We start from the raw sequence: 7,114 nt of genomic DNA on the forward strand, positions 1-7,114 counted from the left end.
GTTCCATGCACTTTGTACATTTTGAGTAGCCTTCTGAACGCGCTAACAAGAAGGAGCTATTTGGACATAAATGATTAACTTTTTCAAACAAAACAACATTTGTTGTGGACCTGGGATTCCTGGAAGTGCCTTCTGATGAAGATAATCAAAGGTAGGGGAATATTTACAATAGTATATTTGATTTTAGATGGTTCCAAGATGGCGCTAACCTGTATCGCCTAGCCTATTTTTCTGAGCATAGCACCTCGTTTATTGCAAAGTGTGATTTCCCAGTAAAGTTATTTTTAAAATCTGGAAATGCGGTGGCATTCACGAGATGTTAATCTATAATTTTTTGAATGACAATATTATATTTTACCAACGTTTTCGAATAGTATTTTAGTAAATTGTAGAGCTGATTCACCGGCGGTGTTGAAGGGAAAATATTTTCTGAACATCACGCTGATGTAAAATGCTGTTTTTATATATAAATATGAAGTTGATAGAACAAAAGAATGCATGTATTGTGTAACATGATGTCCTAGGAGTGTCATCTGATGAAGATTGTCAAAGGTTAGTGCTTCATTTAGCTGTGTTTTGGGTATTTGTGATGCATGTGGTTGGTCGGAAAATGACGGTGTGGTTATTTGTGTCGATGTACTCTCCTCACATAATCTAATGTTTTGCTTTTGCTGTAAAGCCTTTTTGAAATTGGACAACGTGGTTCGATTCAGGAGAGGTGTAAAAGACGGTGTAAAATAGTCATATGTTTGAGAAATTGAAGTTATAGTGTATCTATAAAACGGTGTAACGGTGTAACATCTCAAAGATGTTTGATAAATAGAAATTATTAGATTTGTGGTTTTGAATACGGCGCTCTGATTTTTAACAAAAATCGATGCCGCTAACGGGATTGTAGCGTCCAGAAGTTTTTAAAAACAATCTTATTTAAAATGACTACTGGGGAACAGTGGGTTAACTGCTTTGTTCAGGGGCAGAACGACAGATTTTTACCTTGTCAGCTCAGGGGATTTGATCCAGCAATCTTTCGGTTATTGGCTCAACTCTCATGTTGGTATTACAGACTCAGCCAAGGAGAGGTTATAAATGTCAGTGAGACACAAGTTTGTCAGCGCATGCTCTGAGTACACATCCTGGTAATCCGTCTGGCCCTGCGGCTTTGTGATTGTTAACTGTATATGAAGTATTACATAAATAAGCAAAATGTTTGAGCAACAATTAAATGTAATCTACAAGGGCTCATGACATGGTGGGAGCTATGGATATTAGATTATAACTGACTAGGACATAATCTGGAGATAGATTTACTGTCTCTGTTATCTTATGACAGACCAGCTAGATCTACTGTCTCTGCGTTTTCACCAAACAAAACGCAGATTTTCTCCAGAGCAGGTAGTTGAAGAATTGCTTCAATTCTTCTTTATAATAGGAAAGTATATTTTTATTACATTTCAGGACATATATACCTCTGAGTCATATTTGGAGAAGGAAGTCCTGCTCATTCTCTAGTCACCTCATCCATAGCATTTCTTCCCTGTTTTTCTATGACACTTTGAAAAAAGGTTCCAAAAGGGTTTTTCGAGAACCCTTTTTGGTTCCAGGTAGAACCCTCTGTGGAAATGGAATTTGTCCCAATAATTACAGAGAACACTGCATATACCACAATATCTATTAACTACCCAACACTGACCCTAACTACCTACCCTACGCTGTCCCAAGAATTACAAAGGGGCAGCATGTAGCCTTGTGGTTAGGATAGTATTCTACCCTCATCAGGTTAGACAGCTAGAGAATAGCCTCTCCCTGCTGTGTTTCAGCATCTCTTTCAGAATATTTTATAATTTACTTAGACAATGCATCTCTCTCTCTCTCTCTCTCTCTCTCAGATTTCGCTCTTCCAGCATCTCTGATTGTCAGTCCTGACTGATCTCAGTTCTTTGAAAATGAGTCTGTCTCTCTGAGCTGTCTCTCTGAGCTGTGAGGTTCAGGGGAACTCTGCTAGGTGGAGAGTGGTGAGGAACACATCGAGAGGAATCCTTTCAGAGTGTAGTACTGACTGGGGAAAACAACAAGGGTCTTCATGCATTGTATCACTAATACCATCAGACAGTGGAGTGTACTGGTGTGAGTCTGGGTCTGGAGAACACAGCAATGCTGTCAACATCACAGTACCTGTCCACAAACACCATCTACTAACATTATAGTGCTTAGTGGTTCATCTGGTTTCAGATAGCTGATGTTATGTTTATATATGATGTTTATATATTATATACAGCTGGAGCTGTGATCCTGGAGAGCCCTGTTTATATATGATGTTTATATATTATATACAGCTGGTGCTGTGATCCTGGAGAGACCTGTTTATATATGATGTTTATATATTATATACAGCTGGAGCTGTGATCCTGGAGAGACCTGTTTATATATGATGTTTATATATTATATACAGCTGGAGCTGTGATCCTGGAGAGACCTGTTTATTTATGATGTTTATATATTATATACAGCTGGAGCTGTGATCCTGGGGAGTCAATCTGAATCTGGTGTACATTTATATCAGTTAGCAGACGCTCTTATCCAGAGCGACTTACAGATTGGTGCATTCACCTTATGATATCCAGTGGAACAACCCCTTTACAATAGTACATCTAAATCTTTTAAGGGGGGGGGGGGGGTTAGAAGGATTACTTTATCCTATCCCAGGTATTCCTTGAAGAGGTGGGGTTTCAGGTGACTCCGGAAGGTGGTGATTGACTCCGCTGTCCTGGCGTCGTGAGGGAGCTTGTTCCACCATTGGGGTGCAGGAGCAGCGAACAGTTTTGACTGGGCTGAGCGGGAACTGTGCTTCCGCAGAGGTAGGGTGGCCATCAGGCCAGCGGTGGATGAACGCAGTGCCCTTGTTTGGGTGTAGGGCCTGATCAGAGCCTGGGTACGGAGGTGCCGTTCCCCTCACAGCTCCGTAGGCAAGTACCATGGTCTTGTAGCGGATGCGAGCTTCAACTGGAAGCCAGTGGAGTGTGCGGAGGAGCGGGGTGACGTGAGAGAACTTGGGAAGGTTGAACACCAGATGGGCTGCGGCGTTCTGGATGAGTTGTAGGGGTTTAATGGCACAGGCAGGGAGCCCCGCCAGCAGCGAGTTGCAGTAATCCAGACGGGAGATGAGAAGTGCCTGGATTAGGACCTGCGCCGCTTCCTGTGTAAGGCAGGGTCGTACTCTGCAAATGTTGTATAGCATGAACCTACAGGATCGGGTCACCGCCTTGATGTTAGCGGAGAACGACAGGGTGTTGTCCAGGGTCACGCCGAGGCTCTTAGCACTCTGGGAGGAGGACACAATGGAGTTGTCCACCGTGATGGCGAGATCATGGAAAGGGCAGTCCTTCCCCGGGAGGAAGAGCAGCTCCGTCTTGCCGAGGTTCAGCTTGAGGTGGTAATCCGTCATCCACACTGATATGTCTGCCAGACATGCAGAGATGCGATTCGCCACCTGGTTGTCAGAAGGGGGAAAGTAGAAGATTAATTGTGTGTCGTCTGCGTAGCAATGATAGGAGAGACCATGTGAGGATATGACAGAGCCAAGTGACTTGGTGTATAGCGAGAATAGGAGAGGGCCTAGTGGTGAGAGCACGTGGTGCGGAGACGGATTCTCGCCACACCACCTGGTAGGAGCGACCTGTCAGGTAGGAAGCAATCCAAGAGTGAGCCGCGCCGGAGATGCCCAACTCGGAGAGGGTGGAGAGGAGGATCTGATGGTTCACAGTATCAAAGGCAGCAGATAGGTCTAGAAGGATGAGAACAGAGGAGAGAGAGTTAGCTTTAGCAGTGCGGAGAACCTCCGTGACACAGAGAAGAGCAGTCTCAGTTGAATGACCAGCCTTGAAACCTGACTGATTTGGATCAAGAAGGTCATTCTGAGAGAGATAGCAGGAGAGCTGGCCAAGGACGGCACGTTCAAGAGTTTTGGAGAGAAAAGAAAGAAGGGATACTGGTCTGTAGTTGTTGACGTCGGAGGGATCGAGTGTAGGTTTTTTGAGAAGGGGTGCAACTCTTGCTCTCTTGAAGACGGAAGGGACGTAGCCAGAGGTCAAGGATGAGTTGATGAGCGAGGTGAGGTAAGGGAGAAGGTCTCCGGAAATGGTCTGGAGAAGAGAGGAGGGGATAGGGTCAAGCGGGCAGGTTGATGGGCGGCCGGCCGTCACAAGACGGAAGATTTCATCTGGAGAGAGAGGGGAGAAAGAGGTCAAAGCACAGGGTAGGGCAGTGTGAGCAGGACCAGCGGTGTCGTTTGACTTATCAAACGAGGATCGGATGTTGTCGACCTTCTTTTCAAAATGGTTGACGAAGTCATCCGCAGAGAGGGAGGAGGGGGGGAGGGGAGGAGGATTCAGGAGGGAGGAGAAGGTGGCAAAGAGCTTCCTAGGGTTAGAGGCAGATGCTTGGAAGTTAGAGTGGTAGAAAGTGGCTTTAGCAGCAGAGACAGAGGAGGAAAATGTAGAGAGGAGGGAGTGAAAAGATGCCAGGTCCGCAGGGAGGCTAGTTTTCCTCCATTTCCGCTCGACTGCCCGGAGCCCTGTTCTGTGAGCTCGCAATGAGTCGTCAAGCCACGGAGCAGGAGGGGAGGACCGAGCCGGCCGGGAGGATAGGGGACATAGAGAGTCAAAGGATGCAGAAAGGGAGGAGAGGAGGTTTGAGGAGGCAGAATCAGGAGATTGGTCGGAGAAGGATTGAGCAGAGGGAAGAGATGATAGGATGGAAGAGGAGAGAGAGAGCGAAGGTTGCGACGGCGCAATACCATCTGAGTAGGGGCAGAGTGAGTAGTGTTGGAGGAGAGCGAGAGGGAAAAGGATACAAGGTAGTGATCGGAGACTTGGAGGGGAGTTGCAGTGAGATTAGTAGAAGAACAGCATCTAGTGAAGATAAGGTCAAGCCTTGTGAGTAGGGGGGACGGTGAGAGGGTGAGGTCAAAAGAGGAGAGGAGTGGAAAGAAGGAGGCAGAGAGAAATGAGTCAAAGGTAGACGTAGGGAGGTTAAAATCACCCAGAACTGTGAGAGGTGAGCCATCCTCAGGAAAGGAACTTATCCAGGCGTCAAGCTCATTGATGAACTCTCCAAGGGAACCTGGAGGGCGATAAATGGTAAGGATGTTAAGCTTGAATGGGCTAGTGATTGTGACAGCATGGAATTCAAAGGAGGAGATAGACAGATGAGTCAGGGGAGAAAGAGAGAATGTCCACTTGGGAGAGATGAGGATTCCAGTGCCACCACCCCGCTGACCAGATGCTCTCGGGGTGTGCGAGAACACGTGGTCAGATGAGGAGAGAGCAGTAGGAGTAGCAGTGTTTTCTGTGGTAATCCATGTTTCCGTCATGGCCAAGAAGTCGAGGGACTGGAGGGTAGCATAGGCTGAGATGAACTCTGCCTTGTTGGCCGCAGACCGGCAGTTCCAGAGGCTGCCGGAGACATGGAACTCCACGTGGGTCGTGCGCGCTGGGACCACCAGGTTAGAGTGGCAGCGGCCACGCGGTGTGAAGCGTTTGTTTGGCCTGTGCAGAGGGTTAGAGAACAGGGATAGACTGACACATAGTTGATAGGCTACAGGAGAGGCTACGCTAATGCAAAGGAGATTGGAATGAAAATTAACTAAACAACTGGGGAAGCGAGAGAGCAGGGCCTCCCTCACTAACCTTTCACTGAAACACTAAAATATAACTTTCCTAGCTTCCACTAGAAATTATAATTGATGTAAACTACAGTGGTTCAATGTTTCCAGGAATAGGCTCAAACTTAGTTTATTCCACTAGATAACTTGGTACAGTATTCTTCCGTGAAAACCCACCTAGTGCACTGTGTCCTATGACGCCGTAGCTAACTAGCTAACTAGCATGCTAGCATCCTATAACACACGGTTAGCACCAATACTTGGTTACAACAAGCTACCAATGGATCATTCGTGTCCGTGTCTAGTTCATAACGCAGAAGTAATTAAACGTTGGCTAGCTAACACAAAGTCAGTCCTGCTAGCTACACAAGTGGCCTACACATCTCGAACGTTCAGAAAGTTAAGTTTACGTTGCAAAAATCTTATAGACTAAAAAAGATACAACTAGCTGGTAGGGTTAGCTAGCTAGCAGGCGGTGCGTTGTTGACTATGTTAGAGAATGTAGCTGGCTAGCTAACCTCGATAGTTACTCTGTACTACGCCTTTATCTTGATACAAAGACAACTATGTTACATTACACTAGTCAAATCGTTCCGTTGTAATGTATATAGTTTCTGCAGTACTGCTAATTGGTAAAGTTGGCTAGCAAGCAGTGGCTGTGATGTTGTTGACGCCGTTTCGAAAACGGCGCGAATGAACGAATGCAGCTGGCTAGCTAACCTTGTTAGTTTCTCAAAGCTACACCTTTATCCTTGATACAAAGACAGCAGAGACAACTATGTAGCTAGCTAACAATACACTAATCAAATCGTTCCGTTGTAATGAAATGTAATGTAATGAAATGAAATGTAATGAGTGAGGTACAGCACGACTACTCGCTCCAGCACCCGGAAGCGTGTAGACTGGTTGAACAAATCACTAATTAAAGTTGAACTCCGACTTGATACAGACTCAGCTGTGGAATATATTTCAATATTGCATAGCTATCAGACTAAACCTCTCTACGTATCTTTCTCTTTCTCTCTCTATCTCTTTCTCAGTTCTCTTTAATCCAGCCTCTCTGAGTGTCAGTCCTGACAGATCTCAGTTCTTTAAATTAGAGTCTGTCTCTCTGAGCTGTGAGGTTCAGGGGAACTCTGCTGGATGGAGAGTGGTGAGGAACCCAGAGAGAGGGAACCATACAGAGTGTAATACTGACTGGGGAAAACAACAAGGGTCTTCATGCATTGTATCACTAATACCATCAGACAGTGGATTGTACTGGTGTGAGTTTGGGTCTGGAGAACACAGCAATGCTGTCAACATCACAGTACACGGTATGTCCACAAACACCATCTACTAACATTATAGTGTTTAGTGGTTCATCTGGTTTCAGATAGCTGATGTTATGTTTATATATGATGTTTATATATTATATACAGCTGGAGCTGTGATCCTGGAGAGCCCTGTTTATAT

General features: G+C 45.5%; 1 long non-coding RNA gene across 1 annotated transcript in view; it reads left to right on the top strand.

Moving 5' to 3' along the window:
* LOC123738720 (uncharacterized) overlaps positions 1 to 6,818 on the top strand; it is a 16,938-nt gene extending 10,120 nt beyond the window's left edge. Inside the window, exon 3 of the long non-coding RNA XR_006767518.1 lies at positions 6,700 to 6,818. This is a non-coding gene — a long non-coding RNA (uncharacterized lncRNA). The remainder of the gene's footprint in view (positions 1 to 6,699) is intronic.
* The last annotated feature ends 296 nt before the right edge of the window (positions 6,819 to 7,114 follow it).

Source organism: Salmo salar, unplaced genomic scaffold (genome assembly GCF_905237065.1).
Source record: "Salmo salar unplaced genomic scaffold, Ssal_v3.1, whole genome shotgun sequence".
In the NCBI taxonomy this organism is placed as follows: Eukaryota; Metazoa; Chordata; class Actinopteri; order Salmoniformes; family Salmonidae; genus Salmo; species Salmo salar.